General features: G+C 40.0%; 1 long non-coding RNA gene across 1 annotated transcript; it reads left to right on the top strand.

Moving 5' to 3' along the window:
* The first annotated feature begins 5,862 nt into the window (after window positions 1-5,862).
* Window positions 5,863-15,960, top strand: LOC125101090 (uncharacterized). The gene is made up of 3 exons (XR_007127765.1): window positions 5,863-5,947; window positions 15,476-15,601; window positions 15,922-15,960. It is a non-coding gene; the product is annotated as an uncharacterized LOC125101090 (long non-coding RNA).
* The last annotated feature ends 5,090 nt before the right edge of the window (window positions 15,961-21,050 follow it).

The raw sequence follows: 21,050 nt of genomic DNA, 5'->3' as shown, positions 1-21,050 counted from the left end.
ATAGAATCAGATGAAATTAATAATTTAACCTATGCGCGCGCGCACACACACACACACACACACACACACACACATGCACACAATACTAAAGTTTGGCACATGAGTGAGAGTTCCTGTTGTTATATAGACTAGTCAGCAATTGTCACTATTCCAAATTTTGGCCATTCTAATAGGTGTGTTGTACAGTCTCATCATTTTAGTTTACATTACCCTGATGACATATGATGTGAAGCATATTGTCTCATGCATATTTTTCCATCTGTATATCTTCTTTGATAGGTGTATTTAAGGCCACTGGTCCCATTTTTTAGTCAGCTTATTCTCTTACTGTTGAGTTTTAAGAGTTCTTTGTATATTTAGGATAACAGTCTTCTCTCAGATATGTCTTTTGCAAAAATTTCTTCCCAATATGTGATTTTTCTTCACAATTCTCTTAGTTTTTTGCAGAGCCCAAGTTTTAAATTTATCATTTTTTAAATGGATCGTGTGCTTGATGTTGTATCTAAAAATGCATCATCATACCCAAAGTCATCCAGATTTTCTCCAATGTCATCTTCTAGGAGTTTCATAGATTTGCATTTGACATTTAAGTCTATAATCCATTTTGAGTGAATTTTTGTAAAGGATGTAAGCTCTGTGTCTAGATTGACTTATTTATTTTTTTGGTAAGGGTTGTTGGTGGTGGGGCCTATACATGTTCAGGTGTTCCAACACCATTTGCTAAAGAAACTACCTTTGCTCCAGTATATTGCCTTTGCACTTTGATCAAAGATCAGTTGAGTGTATTCATGGGGGTCTGTTTCAGGGATCAGTATTCTGTTCCATTAATCTGTTTTGTTGTTGTTGTTGTTGTTGTTGTATTGTTTTGTTTTGTTTTTACCAATATACCCTGTCTTGATAATTGAATCTTTACAGTAAGTCTTAAAATCGGGTAACATCAGTCCTCCAACTTTATTCTTCACCTTCAGTATTGTGTTGGGTCTTCTGGCTCTTTTGCTCTCTGTGTAAACTTTAGAATAAGTTTATCAATATTCATAAAATAACTTGCTGGGATTTTGATTGGGATTGTACTGAATCCATAGATCAAATTAGGGATAATTGACACCTTGACATATTAAGTCTTCCTATCAATTAATTAGGAATATCACTTCATTTAGTTAGCTCCCCTTTAATATCCCTTATCAAAATTTTAGTTTTCCTCATATGGATCTTGTATATATTTTGATATATCTAAGTATTTCATTTTTCTTTGGATGGTAATGGAAACGCTACTGTGTTTCTAGTTTCAAATTCCACATATTCATTTTCGGGACATAGGAAATCAATTGACTTTTGTATATTAACTGTGTATTGTACACCCTTGCTATAATCACTTATTGAATCCAGGAGTTAGCTGACTCATTTTTTTCAATGTTCTACATAGATGACTGTGCCACTTGAAAAGAGAGAAAGAAAGACAGTAAGAAAGAGAGAGAGAGAGAAAGAAACATTATGTTTTCCTTCTAATTTGTATACCTTTTTTCTTTTCCTGCCTTAATGCATTAGCAAAACTTCCAGTATGTTGAAATGATGTGGTGCAATGGAACATCCTTGTCTTTTATCTGATCTTAGTGGGAGCTTTGAGTTTCTCACCATTTGGATGATGTTAAGTGTATATGTGTGTGTGTATGCATATATGTATGTGTGTATATATATGGCATATGGAAAATACATAAGCATACATAACTGTATACATCACTATTATTATTTTTTTACAAACTGTTATGTCATATTAGTTAAAAATGAGTAAAAAGGTTTTATTTTATCTTCACTGGTTCTCTTTGATGTTTTTTCCTTTTTTTGTGTAGCTCTGAGTTTCTGATCTGCATTATATTCCTTCCTTCTAAAGAATTTCCTTTAATATTTCTTGTAAGGCAGGACTTTTGGCAAGAAATTCCCTTATTTTTTGTTTGTCTAAGTATTTATTTCTCCTTCACTTTTTTTTTATTTTTTTTATTTTTTTCAGCATAACAGTATTCATTATTTTTGCACCACACCCAGTGCTCCATGCAATCCGTGCCCTCTACAATACCCACCACCTGGTGCCCCCAACCTCCCACCCCCCACCCCTTCAAAATTCTCAGATCGTTTTTCAGAGTCCATAGTCTCTCATGGTTCACCTCCCCTTCCAATTTCCCTCAACTCCCTTCTCCTCTCCATCTCCCCTTGTCCTCCATGCTATTTGTTATGCTCCACAAATAAGTGAAACCATATGATAATTGACTCTCTCTGCTTGACTTATTTCACTCAGCATAATCTCTTCCAGTCCCGTCCATGTTGCTACAAAACTTGGGGATTCATCCCATGGAGGTTCCTCAAAATGTTGAAAATAGAACTACCCTATGACCCTGCAATTGCACTGCTGGGTATTTACCCTAAAGATACAAACGTAGTGATCCGAAGGGGCACGTGCACCCGAATGTTTATAGCAGCAATGTCTACAATAGCCAAACTATGGAAAGAACCTAGATGTCCATCTACAGACGAATGGATAAAGAAGATGTGGTATATATACACAATGGAATACTATGCAGCCATCAAAAGAAATGAAATCTTGCCATTTGCGACGACGTGGATGGAACTAGAGGGTATCATGCTTAGCGAAATAAGTCAATCGGAGAAAGACAACTATCATATGATCTCCCTGATATGAGGGAGAGGAGATGCAACATGGGGGGTCGAGGGGGTAGGAGAAGAGTAAATGAAACAAGATGGGATTGGGAGGGAGACAAACCATAAGTGACTCTTAATCTCACAAAACAAACTGAGGGTTGATGGGGGGAGGGGGTTGGGAGAGGGGGTGGGGTTATGGATATCGGGGAGGTTATGTGCTATGGTGAGTGTTGTGAAGTGTGTAAACCTGGCGATTCGCAGACCTGTACCCCTGGGGATAAAAATATATGTTTATAAAGCTGTAAAAAAAAAAAAGAAAGAAAGGATGAATCTCCTTCACTTTTTAATAAAATATTTGTGGGATGCAGAATTCTAAGTTGGCATTTTTTTTCTCAATACCTTAAATATTCCACTCCACTGTCTTCATGATAGCATGGTTTCTGAGAAATCACATGTAATTATCTTGGCTTCTCTTTAGGTAAGGTGTCTTTTACCTCTGGCTTTGTTTTCTATTTTTTTCTCCATCTTTTATTTTCTGTAATTTGAGAAGGATACGCTTAGGTGTAGTCTGTTGGTATTTATCTTCCTTGGTGTTATTAAGCTTCCTGGACCTGGGGTTTCATGTCTGACAATCTTTGGGGGCAATTCTCAGTCATTATTGTTTCAAACTTTTCTTCTGTTTCTTTCTCTTTTTGTTCTCCTTCCCACTGGGTTTTCCAATGGGTGTCCTCTTTATGTGTATGTTACACTTTTACAGTTGTCTCATAGTCCTCAGAAACTACATTCTGCTTCAGCCAGTGTTCTCTTCCCTTTTGGTTTTCAGGTATTCTGCTAATATACCCTCTAGCTCAGAGAGTTTTTCTTCAGCCATGTCTAATCTACTAATGAGCCCATTAAAGACATCCTTTCTGGTTTTTTGTTTTGTTTTGTGTTGTTTAACTTTAGCATTTCTTTTGGTTCTTTCTTAGGATTTCCATCTTTCCACTTCCATTGTCCATCCATTCATGCATTGTCTACTTTATCCAGTAGAGCCCTTCCTATATAACTCATAGCTGTTTTAAATTCCCTGCCATATCTGGATGTGATATATATTCTGTCTCTTCAAATTGTATGTGTGTGTGTGTGTGTTTGTGTGTATGTGTGTGTGTGAAAAGGTGGTTGTTTTGTTTCCTTTTTGTAATGCCTTATACATCCATCTTGATAGCTAGACATGCTGTACTGGGTAAAAGGAACTGCAGTAAATAGGCCTTTAATAATGTGCTTGTAAAATGTTGGTGAGGGAAAATATTCTATAGTGCTACTATGAGATCTGTGTTTTATACTGTGCCTATGCTTCTGGACTGTGAACTTCACAAGTGTTTCACAGGGATTTTTTCTTTCCCCCATAGCTGTGCTCCTGTGTGCTGGGCCTATCTGCTCATAGTTGCAGGCAGGCAAGTTCAGTAGGTCGCCTGTCCCCTAGCAGATCTCTGCAAGCAGAGAAATAAGCCAGACTCAGCAGCACCACAGTCCTAGGAAGCCCCTCTGAGCACCATGGTCCAAGGAGGTCCACTGTAGGACAGGTCCAAGTATGGAGCGCCCTGTGTGGAGGGGGCGGGTCTGAGGCAGGGCGGGCCTCAGAGCCCTCTGGTGGTCATGGCCATAATCGCTTGCAGACCCTGGTGTCCCTAGGCACCAGGAGCCAGGCTCCCTGCCTGAGCGGGACAGTGGCCTAGGCTGCCGTGTCATCACCTGACCCTCAGGTTCCCCCAGGACATGACTGTGTAGCCTTCTCCTGGGCTGGAATTTGTGGGAAAGTCTTATTCATGGAAGCAATGTCCCTGCTGGAGAAGACTCTAGGGGACAGTCGGGGCCGCTCCTCTTCTCTGACAGGCTCGTCTCAGATGGCGGGAGGCCCAGGCGCCAAGATTGTGAGGATATTGAGTGGCGCCCTGCACCCACCGCCCCCTGCCCCCGCCACCTCCGTCGCCCCACCCCACAACCCCCGCCCAAACTCGAACGCCCTCGGAATCATCACCACCGTGTGTGATCCGGCTGCATCAGGGATTTAATGGTCCAGGCTTGCCGCTGGCTGTGTGAGTTCCCTGACCTTCCTGCCTTCCCTGCCCTCACAGCGCCAAGACCCGAAGTCACCACCTGATCCCCTGATTTCCCATCTAGAGACTTAGAGGTTCTCTGAGCGGCCCCACAAGCTCCCTCTCCTTCTCCATTTGCAGTGGCTCCAGCGGCCAGGATCCTCCTTCATTCCCGGTGTGTGGGCAGACAATAGTGCCTTGCCTTTCCCAGGCACCACCCCTCCGCTAGGGCTCGGCCCCTTGGGTGCCTCCCTGGTCCCCAGGCGCTCACTATCTGGGGACAGGGTCCCCTCCAAGTCGTCAGGGCTGGCGGCATCCGCTGGGGAGCGGCAACCCGAACTGAGGAAGGTAGGCGGGTGGGCTGCGGTAATAGGCCTCGCACCTGAAGGCTGAGGCGCGGGCACTGGCCGTTTTGTTTGTTTGTTTGTTTTTTTCTGGTGGATGGCGTGAGAGGGGCGGGGGTAGGTTCCTGTGCCCACCCCGTGCTTCCACCAGGACTCCGGGGGCTCGGAAGTGGTGGTCAGACTCGCAGGTGTGCTTAGATGATCATGGTCCATCCTGCAGTGACATGGAGGTTTGGTTTGGCTGGAACTGGGCTGCGGAGGGGTGGACTGCGGCAGAGGCTCATGGGGGCTGGGCACAGGGGGCTTTGCCCTGCAGGGTCCCCTGGACCCCTGGTGGCGGCCACGTGGTCAAAGGGGGCGGGGTCGAGGCATGGGGCAGGGCGTGGGGGGTGTGCATGTGCCCTATCAGAGTCTGCAGGGGGGACACAAGAGAGAACTTGCAGTGTTCTGTACAGGTGCACAGGGCGGCGCTGTGGCTAGCTGGTGCATACTGGCCTGGCATCTGGGAAAGGGTGCCCTGAGCAAGTGTACTGGCTAGAGTCAGGCCCTCTGCAGCTGGGCTGTGTGTGGGCAGCAATTGGGGCTTTCTGGCCCTGTCAAGTCCTCCTCCACTCCTTTCCCCAAGACCATCTGATATTTGTCCCCGCCCCCTTTATTTATTTTCCCTGTGTCCTGGTAGTGCCCCTCCAGTTTCTCTGGAAACAAACTGGGATTAGAGGTATCACTGAACTCTTGCCTAAAAAATATCTGGAGGACTGTGTTTCTGTCATGAGAACCGGGAGGAGCTGCACAGGCCTCCTGAAGGTCCAAACCTCACAGCCTTTCCTGAGTCTGTGCACCAGGATCCTGGGTTGGCAAGAGGCCATTTGAGGAGAGGTGAGATGCTCCTCTGAGTATGGAAGGGAAATGGCGTTCCCCAGGATCTTGACCATGTCCTGGGGACACCTAGGTGTGTCTGTGCACTTGGTGATGTATGGGCCTAAGTTCTGGCCAGTCTCTGATGTATTGAGACTGTGGTGTGTCCTTGTGGCTTTTCCCCTTCTGAGATGAGATGCAGGGATAGGGGTTTGTCTTTGTGTGTGTGAGAGAGAGAGAGAGCGAAAGTGAGAGAGAATTGGGACACATTCAGGAAGGTAAATGAATGTTCGCAGTAATTGACACGGACTTTAAGGCATTTTTTTTTTTTTATTCTTTTAAACTTAAGGAATTGGGAAAAATCAAAGATTGATACTCCTGGGCAGTTTTCTTCCTTTACTAAGGGAAATTAAGCATACTGGCAAAGGATATTTGAGTAGGTTGATCATTTATCAAGTAGTACTTATCCAATAAATGAATAGCCTCACATCTTAAGCCATTGTCCTTCAGATGCTGTCTTTCATTATACACCCTAATGGGTGGCCTCATTATCACCAGTCTGCCTCTCTTTCTTTCTATTTCTGCTTCTGTTTCTATTTCTATTTCTTTTTTTTTATGATTTTATTTATTTATTTGACAGAGAGAAAGAGAGATCACAAGTAGACAGAGAGGCAGGCAGAGAGAGAGAGGGAAGCAGACTCCCCGTTCAGCAGAGAGCCTGATGTGGGGCTCTACCCCAGGACCCTGAGATCATGACCTGAGCTGAAGGCAGAGGCTTAACCCACTGAGCCACCCAGGCGCCCCTCTATTTCTATTTCTATTTCTATTTCTATTTCTATTTCTATTTCTATTTCTGTTTCTGTTTCTGTTTCTGTTTCTGTTTCTATTTCTTTCTTTTCTAAGAGAATGGATTTTGCTAATCTGGGCATTCTGTAGCTTTTTACTATCTTTGGGGTAAAGGCGAGATTGAAGAATTTTATTCTTTTGCTTCAAATATACTTTTTCCCATAAAAGTGCACCTTGCTCATTTTAAATATTAGCAGTCATGACTTAATTCCAGACCTCCATATTAGGAATAGAAAGTAATCATAATAAAGAATTTTTCCAAACTGTAGTTAATCCATCATTGCCATTTATACTCTTATGGACACTAGTCTTCAGGTAACCCAAATATACTCAGCAGACTCATCTTTATGTTCCGTTTTGCCCTTTTGGCGTTTGGTAGTTTTCATGAGTCATGAGACTTATTTCTTAAGAAGTCTACTATGTGGGGCGCCTGGGTGGCTCAGTGGGTTAAGCCGCTGCCTTCGGCTCAGGTCATGATCTCAGGGTCCTGGGATCGAGTCCCGCATCGGGCTCTCTGCTCAGCAGGGAGCCTGCTTCCCTCTCTCTCTCTCTCTGCCTGCCTCTCTGTCTACTTGTGATCTCTCTCTGTCAAATAAATAAAATCTTTAAAAAAAAAAAGAAGTCTACTATGTGATTGTACTATGTGTTGTAGTGTTATTTACCAACTTGTAGATCAATGAAGTTTAAATTGCCAGTTACTATCAAAATTATAAAAAGTTTAATAGAAAAAGAAATCCTAGCAAATTAGTAATGGTGAGAACAGTTTTGTATTACTTATTTTTCTCCATTTCAATATGTATCCATATTTGGGGTAATGATGTAAAACACGTTTTTGTTGTTGTCGTTTGTTTGTTTTTGCTTTTTTCTGAATGGTCTGAATTTTTAAAGACAAGTTTATCGGTCAGATTACTATATGGAGTCAGTTCATTTGGCTTTTTGTTCTAGTTCTGTTACTATCTTGATGAACTTGAAGAAATCACTTGACTTGTTTCAGTTTCCTCCTTTGTAAAATGGGAATTAAAGGAATAATGCTTCAGAAAGTGCTTTGAAAATTGCATACATGACAATTATTTCTTTTCTTCTAAGAATACAGGGTGATGTCTAATACAAAAAGCAGAACAGTATCATCTTTCAAACTAGTCATTCTGAGAGACTGTTAAACCAGTGACACCACCATTGCCTCTAATGTCATTCATATTCCCCGAAATTACTGTTAAGGAGGCAATTGCATACAATGTGGTGAAATTTGGAGTGCGGTGACCCAGGTTCAAGTCTTCACTGTGTTGCTCCTATTTTTCTGACCTTCACCTTCAGTTTCCTATTTCTAAAATGAACATAACGGTAGTACCTATCTATTCAAGATGGTTGGGAGTATTAACTGAAATGGAGTGAATACTGTCATAGAATAAGCACTCAGTAAGTATTAGGTCTTAATGTTTGTAGTTTCTCCCATATTTGTGTTTCATACTTTTGTCCCACTTGTTCAAGCTAAAATCAGGTTCATTTTTAACTCCTTCATTTCCTTACTCTACCACAACCAACAGAAAGGCCAGTCAACTATTATTTCACAACATAACTTTAATTTGTCCACTTCCTCTGTACTGCTGTCACTGTGGCCCAATCCAGACCACCACCATCTCTCATTTGTACCTTTCCAGAAACTCCCTAACTTGTCTAACACCTTTCTTGCTCTTGCCTGGCCCAGTTTCCACTTTGCAGTACCAGAGTGATCTATAAATATGTACACTGATCATAGTACTCCCTTCTTTAAAGTCCTATAGTGGCTTTCCATCATACTTAGATAAAAATCAGACACCGTTTCTTAGCCTTCTCTATTTCTCCCTTCTTACCTACCTTTTCCACCTTGTGTATTCTCCAGCCATGTGGGCCTTCTTTTGCACACATTAGGTCTTCCCGTTCATTCCTCCTTTGAGGCATTGGGTGTTACTCTTCCCTCAGCTTCTGCCACAGGTCTTTGCAGTGTTGACTCTCTCATGTTCAGATGTCTGGTTTTCTCAGAGGCCTGTCCTGACTACCTAAGTGGAAGTTGCTGCCCTCGCTCATGCTCCATACCTCTGTTTGATTTTCATCTTAGCATTCACCCTTGCCTCTTTTTTTATTTACATCTCAAGTGACCTGAATCCTTTGCCAGATTGTGGAAACCATAGGAATTGGGATCTTATTTTCTGTATTGTTGAAGGCTGCCTCTCTAGTGCTTAGGACAGTGCTCACATGAGGTACTCCATAAACACTTCTTGGGTTATACAGCCCTGAACAGGACAGATGTCTCTGAAGAGTGTTTGATTTAGAACAGAGACAGATGTCTCTGAAGAGTGTTTGATTTAGACCAGAATCAGCAAATCTTTTCTTGAAGGGACAGATAGTTAATTATCTAGGTTTGTAGACCATAAGGTCTCGATTGCAACTATCCACTTTGCCCTGGTAGTGGTATAACAGCCACAGACAGTACGTAAATTACTGGGCATAAGTGTGTTCCAATAAAACTGGGTTTAGAAGAACAGACAACATGTCCCTGGTGTGTAGTTTGCTCACTCCCTGCTTTAGAGCATTGCTGTCAACTAGAACTTTCTGTGCTGATGGTACTGCTTTTTACAATGTCTAGTCTGATAGCCATTACCTATATGTGGCTTTTGAGCACTTGATATGTGGCTGGTACAACTGAGGAACAAAAACATTTGGAACAGCTTCACTGAGGTATAATTGACATAAAAGAAACTGTACATATTTGAGGTCTATAAGTCCGTGAGCTTTGGCACATGTATATAATAATGAAACCATCATGGTCAAGAGAATGATCATAGTTATAATCTCCCAGTGTTTATGTCCCTTGCAAATTGCTTTGTTTGCTCCCCATTCCTAGGCAAACACTGGTCTGTGTTCTGTCACTGTAGATTATTTTGCATTTTCAACAATTATATATAAATAGAATCATATTATGTATTTTTTCTAACATCTTTAAATCAATATAATTATTTTAGGATTCATCCATGTTTTTGCATCTATTGGTAGTTCCTTTCAATGCTGAGTAGTATTCCATTATGCAGAGAAGCCACAGTTTGTTTATCCATTCACCTATTAGTGGATATTCAAGGGTTTCCAGGTATTGGCTACTACATATAAAGTTGCTGTGAACATTCATGTATAAGTCTTTTTTTTTTTTTTAGATTTGTTTATTTGTTTGACAGACAAAGATGACAAGTAGGCAGAGAGGCAGGCAGAGAGAGGAGGAAGCAGGCTTCCCGCTGAGCAGAGAGCCCAATGTGGGGCTCAATCCCAGGACCCTGGGATCATGACCTGAGCCAAAAGCAGAGGCTTTAACCCACTGAGCCGCCCAGGCACCCCTATGTATAAGTCTTTCTATGGACCTACACTTAACATTTATTTTGGGTATACACGTAGGGGTTGAATGGCTGGGTCATATTTTAGCTGTAGATTTAACTTTTGTTTTCCAAAGTGGTTTTACATTCTTACCAAGAGTAGTATAAGAGTCCAATTTCTCCACATCTTCACCCACACTTACTATCTTTTTAATTATAGCCATCATAGAGGGAATAATACGGCTTTTTACTGTGGCTTTGATTTGCATTTTCCTAACAACTAGTGATGGTAAACATATTTTTGTGTGCTTATCATCCAAATATTATGTAGAATGAAGTTTGTATTCAAAGATTTTGCCCAAAATTAGTTGGATTTTTAGTTTTTATATTATTGAATTTTGAGTGTTATTTATATATTCTGATTCAAGTTCCTTATCATATATGTGATCTACAAATATTTTCTCCCATTATGTGGCTGGGCATTTTATTCTTTTAACAATGTTTTTCAAGGAACAGAGTTCTCAGTTTGGATGAAATCCAATTTATCATTTTTTCCCTGTAATTCTACTTAATTATAATTTATTTGAATTTAAATTTAAGTTGCCACAGGTGTTTATTGGATACTAGACCGGACAGAGGGGGTTGAGAGAAAGACTCAAATGTAATATTATCAAGAATTAATAAATGGTGATAACTATAATTAAAGGCAAATATGGATATGGAGCAAGGGCACTCTGGCATTAATGTTTCCAGGAAGGCCTCCTTTAAGTGAGGACTTACTCTTTCATGGGTGACCACAAGAAGCTGTAAAAAGATTTCAAGAAATAGGAGCAATTATTCAAAGATCCTGTGGTAGTAAAAGACATGATGTGTTTGAGCAGCCAGTGTGTAGAGGCTGTATAAGAATCTATTCTCTTTATTTTATAGCCACATTTAGTATTTTCACCTGAAGCAGAATCACTTGACTGGTTCATCCACATTTATTCACTAGTCAGACAATTTGATTATTTCTAAAAATCAAGGATTTTCTGTCACTTATACTCTTTGGAATAAAGCACAATAGATTTGTCTAGTTATGTCTAAAAATGTGGCTCTAAAAAGTAATAGGAGCATAGAGGTAATGCTTTTGGATATTGCATTCTGGATAGAATCCTGGATCGATCCTTCTGGATAAGGTATCCTTGAGGATCTTCACATTTTGATAGAACAGTTTATATAGAATGAAATGGAAGCATGTATTAGAGTAAATTGGTTAGGGATCATTTGTGTCATACTCAGGCACTCTGACCCTTTGGTTTCCCATGTTAATTGAAAACTCCTTGAATAAGATGGTTGTTGGGATAGGAAAGAAAGACTCAAAGACACAGTCAGTTGGACCAATGATATTTTAAAATAGCTTCAACATATTAAAATGTAGCAGCTGTTGTTGACCACTTCATTCTGTCTCATCTTTCTGCATTCGCTGGGTCCAAATCTGTTAATTGCAGCTCATGGTACAACACCCCCGAGAGCCAACCTTGGCCACAGGTGTGTCTTATGATTTGGTTTGAAGGAAACTTCTTTGTGAGTAAGCTTTTGTTTTATTGTATAATACTGAGAAAATATTATGCCTGTGGATAAACCAATATTTTCCTGAAGTCTTTTCTTAGGTTATTCACAAAGCAACTTGATAAAATCAGGCCCATTATTTGTTTTGTCTTAGAGGAGTCTTAAATGATCAAAATCTGAATCAGATTAATCAGATATAGCCTCTGTTCTCTCTGGTGTGATCTCCACACTTGTGAGTGTACTTTGTTTCTTTGTCTGTAAAATGGTGGTCAGAATCCATAACTTGTATAGTTCACAAATAGTTTCTTATGGTTCAGAAGAAGAAAGTATATTCTACACTTTTAGGTACAGAAGCCAATTAGTTATGTTTTATCAGGTGAAAGGAGGTGTAAAGCAATAAAAGGAGTTTTATTTCTTTGAATTTGAAAAGGAAAAATTGACATGCAAAAGAATGGATGCTATCTGTCTCACTCAGCTCTGGCTGCCATATCAAAATACCCTAAATTGGGTGGTTTAAACATCAGACCTTTATTTCTGACAGTTCTGGAGGCTGTGGATGCCTATGATCTTGGTGCAAGTCATTTCAGTTCCTGGTTGAGGGTTCCCTTGGCTTGTGGTTGGCCATCAATTTCTGTGTCTCCATGAGAGGGGGAGGAGACCAGAGAATGGAGAAGAGAGGGAGAGATGTGGAGATGTAACTTGATATCTCTGTTCTCATAAGGGCACTGATCTCATCTTAGAGGGCCTCAATTTCAAGACTTCATCCAAACCTAAATCAACTCCCAAAGGTGCCTGCCTCTCAATACCATGCATAGGAAATTAAACCTTCAGCATATAAGTTTAGGTGGGACATAGGCATCAGTCCATAGCACTATGCTTCCAAGTAGTCAACTTTGAAGGGAAGAAATATCAAATAACGTAGAAACTTGAACAGAAAGATAACAATTAATATTTATAATTTATGGGATAGTAAAAGGAAATTTTAAAACCTAATTAGGTGAATACCTAACTACATATAATACACATCAACTAGATGAGGTAAGTATTTTTAACTTATTTTAAAGAAGAAGGGACTGAGCCCTGCCAAGGCCACATTCAGTAAGCAGTAAAGCTAGAATTTGGACCAGATCTCCCAGCTCTGTTTCTTTTTCTAACTAGATTATACATGCTTTTGTTACTATTTCTAACATCAGGTATAGGAGAGAGTAGGTTAGAATTCCATATGACCAGCTGAGAAAAGCACATATGAGAGGTTTTCTTCCTGAGAGGTAATTTTCTTCTTTGGGGAGTAGAGTCTCTACTTTCTCCTTCTACCATTGAATGTTATGTTCACTGCTGCCATTCATTAAGTAAATTTTAGGTAACTGCTTTAGTGAGTGTTCTCCAGAGAAAGAGACCAATGACAGTCCTGTGATCTGCCATGTGTAAGTTGAAGACCAAGGAAAGCTGGCATTTCAGTTCACCCCCATCTTTTCCTGAAGCAAGATGAGATGAGATGTCCCAGCTCAACAGTGAGGCAGGAAAAAAGAGGCGAATTTCTTCTTCCCCCACCCTATTCTGTGAAGGTCTTCAAGAGATGGACTAAGCCTACCCGCTTTGGGGAGGGCCATCTGTCCTATTCAATCCAGGGATATAAATGGCAATCTCATCCAGAAATACCCCACAGACACACCTAGAAATGTTTCAACTGTGCACCAAGTTGGCCAATAAAATTAATCATCACAGTAAGTATTAACTAATAGTGACAATAAATGATGCAATTGCTAGGCTGATTACCTTGGAAATGGGTGATTTTAATTCTTCGTATCTGTCATTTTCAGAAGTGTTATACAAGGCACTCATCATCCTTCTGGAGTTCCTTAGCCATGTCTGCTTTCCAGGCTGGCATCTTAGTCTTACTTACTGTCAGAAAGCTTGGAATCTTCCACAAACTTATAGAATTATATTTCAGAGTTACATGTTTGTGCATTGAATTCTGTGCCTCTCTGGACAGTCACATGATTGGCACAGCCAGGTGAAACTCTCTGAATTTAGAAAACGTTTTATGCCATGAATCTTGAGTGTGTGGAAAAACTCTTGCTACCATAGTTATTATTTCTTTACAATGTGAACACAACAGTTTGTTTTAAGAGGGCAAAAGAAAAATTAATTTATGACTCTAACACCCATGTGTTAGGACAGAATGAATTATTTATTTTTTTTAAAGATTTTATTTATTTGACAGAGAGAGACACAGCAAGAGAGGGAACACAAGCAGGGGGATTGGGAGAATGAGCAGCAGGCTACGCATAAAGTTGGGAGCCCAAAGCAGGCCTCCATCTCAGGACCCTGAAATCATGACCAGAGCTGAAGGCAAATGTTTAATGACTGAGCCAAGCGGGCAGCCCTAAATGGTATTTTGTATAAAACAAAACATAAGGACAATCATATGTTTACACATTTGGATAAAAATTAATGATCAGTTTAAAGTAAAATAGTTAAAATAGAGAATTGCAACTTAGAGACTGAAAATTCACAAGTCACAGGTACTAAATAAAGCAGTTGCTGCTTCCATTCCAGGGGAAGATGGCTATGAAACAATCTGTCACTCTCTGTGATTTCACCGTTGTTCCAGGTTTTGATTCCAACAAAGGTCTGCAGGACAAAACATGGACCATATCCACAAAGCATTCGCCCGCACTCCCCCAAAGTGTTCCAGAGTCTGGGAGAGATGACACAGCTTGATGGCATCTACAATAAAGGAGACTTCAGTAACTGAGGTGTCTGAATCCTTTCAAAGTTCTTATCATGCCATCCAGGAATTTGTGGCTGTTCTTTTCAAAGTAAAGACATCTTTAGCACCACATAACAACATAACAGAAATATATGATTATAAAGCTTGCCTTCCTAGAACTTATTAGTAGCTGAAAATATAGTAGATTTCAGTTTAAATTGCCACTAATACAGGTTTGTAAACTATAAAATATCACAGAAATAAATGGATATATGACTAACGCCAAGTTTATATATGTCTATGTACATGCACTTACATGTACATACACTCGTGTACACAGTGCTTGAAGAAATGTATCCATATTTTGTTACTCTGATTCACTGTAGTTTCACAACTCATACCTCTCTCATCCCCAGAGCATTTGGCAAATAACTCTAATATGGACTGAATGTGCCTTCTCTGGAAACTCATGTTGAAGTCTTGATCCCCTGGGTTAGATTAGGTCAGTAGGGCAGAATCCCCGTGATAGGATTAGTGCCCTTAAAAGAGACCAGAGAGCTTACTCACTCTGTCTGTCTCTCTCCCCCTTGTGAAGAGAGTACAGCTGGCAGACAGCCGGCTATAGATGTGAAAGAGGGTCTCAGCAAGAACTGAATATACTGGCACCTTAACTTTGGACTTGCCAGCCTCCAAAACTATGCATACCAGGTGTCTAGATTCCTGTGGTTCAGTCAGCCTAGTCTGTTATTTGTTATGGTAGCTGTAGCACACTACTTCTGAAAGACAGTTTCATCAAGGGTAAAGCTTGATCTCCCATTTGGTATCCTAAGTGTTGGAGATCTCAGGGACTGTGGCATTCCTGGTGTGTGCACAGAGCCCACGAGCTGGATGCTCAGTTTCGTATTGGAAACTGAAGCAGTTTTCTGAAGCAGCTTTGGATGGGGTGAGGGTTATCCTTTGCTTAACGGAGGACTTAGCTACAGTGTGGGTGGCTGGAAAGGGAGTAGAGGAAACTCCTTTCTGTCAGCCACCAGGAAAGGAGCTTTCAGTCAACACAACCCAGTTTATTTCATAATTTTTTTCTGTCTGAATTTCTTTATCTAGGACAAGTTTGGATTAGGAACATCTGACCAACAGCAGAAAAAGTCCTATCAGCACTGTGTGTTGGTGCTATGCTGAGCAGCCTTGACCATGTTTTGACAGAGAGCTGTCCCATGGCACAACTGAAAGGTAATATCTATTTCTGGATGTTTGTTCACTTCTGTGTGGACTCTGAAAATGGAATGTATGTGTGCCCACATCAACTTCCATTTCAAAGATGTGGAAAACCCAGCTTCTCTGTGGCCTTTTGCTTTCCTTGTTTGCCTGGATCCTAATTTACACCTAGGAGAGAATATCTATTTCCTCTTGTACCACTGCACTGACCCTCTGGAACCTCAGCTTTGGCAGTAGTCTTTGCTAGGTTAGAATACATCTGAATCTGGTTAGATGTGGGCCTGCTTTCCACTCTCATTTAACACATTCTGTTTCTTACCATTATGGCTTCTGAGTTTGATGACCAAACCCTTCCCCTCTGCATGAGTAAGGTGAGAGTGTGCTGCAAGGCACAGCTTCCCAACCATTAGAGATGCCTCTGCTACAGTCACCCCTTCGACTGGTAAGCAGGTAGGTGGCTACTAAGGGCAGCCAGAGAGCCTCTGTATAGCAGGGTATGCCATGGATGGGTAAATCCTATCCCATTGTCTGGGCCATGACGGGAGAACTGTAGTGAAACCTTGACTTCTAAGGGAATATTATGGATAGGGCACTGGTTATTGACCTTGTCTACTCCTCGGTGCTGGTTATTGACCTTGTCTACTCCTCGGTGCTGCTGAAAAGGAATCATGACCTGAGGTTGCACCTGGTGGTTTTGCCAAAGAGGAAAGTCCAGGCAACTTCAAGGCCCACAGTGATACTCCAGAAGCCTGCACAGGTCAGGTGGAGCAGAGGAACAAAGCATAACATATAAGGACAGGTCTGCTTTCATATTTATGTATGTACTCTACTTATGTGTTCCAGAGCCTCACTGGGTATGTCACACTACCACGTTGTTTTCCACATAATCTTACTCTGTTCTTTGTGCTAGGACAGATGGTTCTATCTTCTCAGAAAAAGGGCTCAGAAGTTCAGTGCTAGGACCAGGGTGCAGAATTTAATTCCAGGGTCTCCTATCCCAGTGCCCATTCTCCTATGTTACATAGATTCTTGTGTTTATTGTTATATTTCAAAATGATTTTCTCACAGAAAGAGGAAAGACTGCAAAAGTAAAAGTCTTTCTCAATCTCAGAAAAGAATGTATACCCTTTTACAACGGTTTGGTGTGATGACATTTGTGTTAATGAAATGCTCACATTGATTCTGATTGGGATGATTTTGAGTAAATAGAGGATCACACACATCCCAGACCAAAGTGACAGTAGTGAGAAGCTTCAGCTTACCCAGTGGTCAAAACCTGGTTGTGACAATAGGACGTAGAAGCAAGGTGCAAGCTTAAAACTAATTTTCTTATTTCCTAGCAGAGCCCCTGTTCCTGAGGTATGTCTTCACAAATTAAATACTGCAGATGTTTTGGGAAGACAAGAAAGAAATAGCTTATTGATTACACAATTGTATAGACTAGCCACAAAAAGATTAATGGTTAAATTTGAATAAGCTAAATTGTAAATTTGATAACTTTTTTTTTTTTTTTAGGCTTGAAATTTGAATTCTATAAAAGCTTTCCTCCAAGCCCTCCTTGAGTATCTGGCTGCCCTGCTCTCTGAAGCAAGCCCTCAAAGCCCTCATTTTAATACTTTGCTAATTTTAAATGTCTGGACGTGACTTCAGCACAGTGGGCTTAAATTCAACTGAAGAGCTTAGATGTTTTTCTTCATGACGTGATTATAACAGAAGGATGCAAAATTGCAGTTCATGAGGCTTAATCTTTTATCCTTTTCCTTTCACTTGACAGGCATTTTCTTCCTATGATCTCTGTAAAAATTAGGAATGACCAGATTCAGAATGATTTAGAGGTTCCAAAATTAGTTCTGTATCTCTTGGTTAATATGAAGTTAACTTCTGAAGAGAGACTACCTACAGGTTTTAATGTAAACAGTATTTTCTGAGTTGTTGAAAACAAAAGATCAAAAATATTTTTCTTCCGTTAGCTGTCTATGGTTTCATTTTCCTACATAGGCACACTTGTATTACCAGTGAGGAGCACAGATCTGCTGCATATTATGTCAGAGGGTCAGGGGCCACAGACGCATGCCTGCTGAGATAGATCCAGGAATGTGGTTCTACTAAGATAGACTAGGAACAACTTAATTTAGCTCAACATGGAGTAAGGATCCCAGGGAAGACTTAAAGGATTCACACATTTCAAAGTTCAAAGCATGGTAAACAGATGCTGAATAAAGGGAGTCTGGAGGATTGGTGGGAGGAATTTAGCCCAGGCCCAAAGGTGATACAGAATCCTCAGAGTATGTGCCTATGAACAAACCACTATCCTTCTTAGTAACATCAACCCGTCTTTTACTGTTGACATTCTTCACATGGGGACAAGCCACTGGACCTCGCAGTGCAAGTACTTGTCTCCCAGATTTTCCTTCTCCCCGCCACCTCTGCAGTCACACTAGCCTCAGAATAATGGATTGAGCAGAGTTATGTTCCCAAGAGACATGAGTAATGACAACAGAGGGATGGAGGTGACAAGCTGTAAGATAGAACATAGGTTATCAAAACCACAGACTTTTCTGGACTCTGATGAAAATTGTGGGTTCTCTCTCCAGGAAGAAGGCATAAGTACATATCTAAACAAGAGAGATACACAATTGAACCATCCCTGAAACTCATTCCTGGTTAATAATTCTTGATCGAGAAGTATGGTATTGTCTATTTCTTACGCATTTACTTCCTGTCTTTTGTTCGTGGTTTATGTAATTGTGTCAGTTGCCCTCTGAGATATACTAAGGAGATTGGGACACTGAGTTTCTACATGTGAGCCAAAAGGTTAAGGTGGGGAGAGCAACACTGAGGCAAGATGCTGGTGACAGTAACTGTGGAGAGATCCTGAGGACACAGTGAATTTGGGGGATAAGAATTGGGCCAAAGAAGTCCAGTATCCCTTTCCAATGGAATGATTATTCCCCTGTTCCTGTGCTAGGATCTAGGTTTGATTTTACTAGAAGGACTTCCTTTATGAATAATGTAATGATGTGTACTTATCCTGAGCCAGTTAGTTTTCTATAGTTCCTCCTAAAGCAGCACCCAGTTCCCAGGATTGGTGACCTTGGCCCTCTGGTGGTAGGGGAGACCTCTGACCAGTATAAGGTGAGAGAGTAGAGCAGGAAAAATGGCCAAAGCCTGGACTTCAGTCCTGGCCATAGAGGAACATATTGGTGATTTTACCCATTTGTTTCCAGTGGCAGGCCCACTGACTCTATCTAGAATGGTACTTCTATAAGGTGTAATTTAGAGAGTGATTATCTGGAACATGGAAGTTGAATAAATCTCCATGAACCAAAAATCATAGGTCCTCTGAAACAAAGTACTTGAATTATAGTTAATCCTATGTTTATATACCACTAAGAAAAAGAAAAAAATAGAATGCCCTTCTTTTCTTTTTTTAAGTTACAGCAAGAAAAAAAAATCTGTTTGGAAGATGGGATCCTAAATATGTAAATATTTAAGTTTATTAAATATGTAAGAATCTAGTCTCTTTTGCTGTAGAGGATTTTTTTCTTTCTTTTTTCATTTTTTCTCCCTTTACTTGATCTCTTCAAATCCTGAGTTTCTTTGAGGCTCAGTTTAGGGTCTGTCCTGCCTATGAAAGAGAGATAATAGAGCTACTCAGATGGCATTTTGGAATATAAATGAGATACTCCACTTCTGCTTTTAGCAGAGGGGCTGGAACATAGTAAACAATATATCTATTAGCTACAGTTGATGTTAATGGGTATGATACTACTTTTCCCAAATACTCAGATCAACATTTAACCTCCACAGACTCTGTCCATAAAAAATATTTAAAGCCTCTACCACTTTTGGACACTTAACTAGTGAAAATGTTATGTTATCTCTACAGTGAGATTGGGATTATAGTGAGATTACCTCTTTTAGAGGTAAGGGCAGGCAATACAAAATTTGCTGAACTGGTTTCAAAATTGGCACTTACTCACTTTACAAGTCACATGGTCTTCACTTTATTTATTTATTTATTTCTCAACAGAAAATGAAAACACTTGCAGAAAGGAGGAGGAGTGCCCCCTCTCTTATCCTGGACAAAGTCCTACAAAAAAGGCCAAGTACCAAGTAATTGAATAGTCTTGTTCTACACATTTGGTATGTTCTTTTTTTTTTCTTTTAATGTGTGTTTGTTTGTTTGTTTGTTTGTTTTTTATCAACAGCAAAATTCTCTGTTTAGTAATAGAGAGTATGACTTCTGTGCTGATGTTATTTAATAAGGTCTGTATTTTATGTGACTCATAAAGACTTCTAGAGTTGCTTTAAAACTACTTTAAAAATCTCCTATGACCTGTTACACAAATGTGCAGGCTCTGCATATAGTTGAAGGTTAATGATAGAAACAATTAGCCATCAGAATACTAAAAGATCAGTTATTTTTACCACCACCTATCTTGGTTTTACACAGACTTTAGCTTATTTTTTATCATAATGTGATACTTGTGCCTGGGCATGAGGCAAATTTTTCCAGTTTTAAATATAAAGAAAGATAACCAAAATGAGATTATAAAAAATGGAATGCTGATTTCTTACATGCATTATTAAATTAATTAATGAATTTATCAGGAAATTTGAAGTGGGAGAACAGTCTAACTTTCTATAGAAACGACCATTTTACCTATGAAGACTAAATACCATTTCAATAGACGTTTTCAGCAAGTCTTTCATAATATGTCGAAATTGAATGAATATTCAGTCATTAACTTATTCATTAATTTCTCAGTGGCATTTGACACAAGAGGAGTTTTTATGTTCAAAGGAATCCTGTGATGATTTTCCTCTAATCTGTGAATCATTTTATATAAAGTGAAGTCCTTATCACCCTTTCTTAAAATGAGAGTATAACTGATATTTCTATGAATGATGTGCTAATTGAACATAAAATCTGTATGAAGTCATGGCATTTTTTTTCAATGCCAAAAATAAATTATAGAACCAAATCCCAATTAGTGAAACTTCTAGAGTACTGTGGTTACTCTCTTAGTACTCAGCATGTTCTCTGACTCTGGCAGTTCCCACACGTGTCTCTAGAAGACACATTAGGCATTGGGTTGATCAGGAAATATAAATTACTTTTAATAGAAGCCTAATCAAAATGTAATTAGAAACATACTCTTCTTCCAAATAAATAATACTTTTCAGTGTGTATAGAAATGACTTCTGGATTATTGGTATTAATTTATCTTTGACTTTGTGGAAATAAGATAATGGCAATATTTTCACAGTTTGACCATGATTATCTAGAAAACTCAAGAGTAAGTATTGTTCAATGGAGGCAGACAGAAGAGGCAGAATTATTAGTACAGCTATATAAGTTTGGAATATTGTGGAGCATTTGCGTTGATCTCAGTGATTTAGTGGGCAATGGCCAGAGATGGTAGGCATCATGTAATGCACAGGGTATCTTGCACATCAA

Source organism: Lutra lutra, chromosome 5 (genome assembly GCF_902655055.1).
Source record: "Lutra lutra chromosome 5, mLutLut1.2, whole genome shotgun sequence".
NCBI classification, from domain to species: domain Eukaryota; kingdom Metazoa; phylum Chordata; class Mammalia; order Carnivora; family Mustelidae; genus Lutra; species Lutra lutra.
This window is presented reverse-complemented; position numbering and strand designations above follow the sequence as displayed.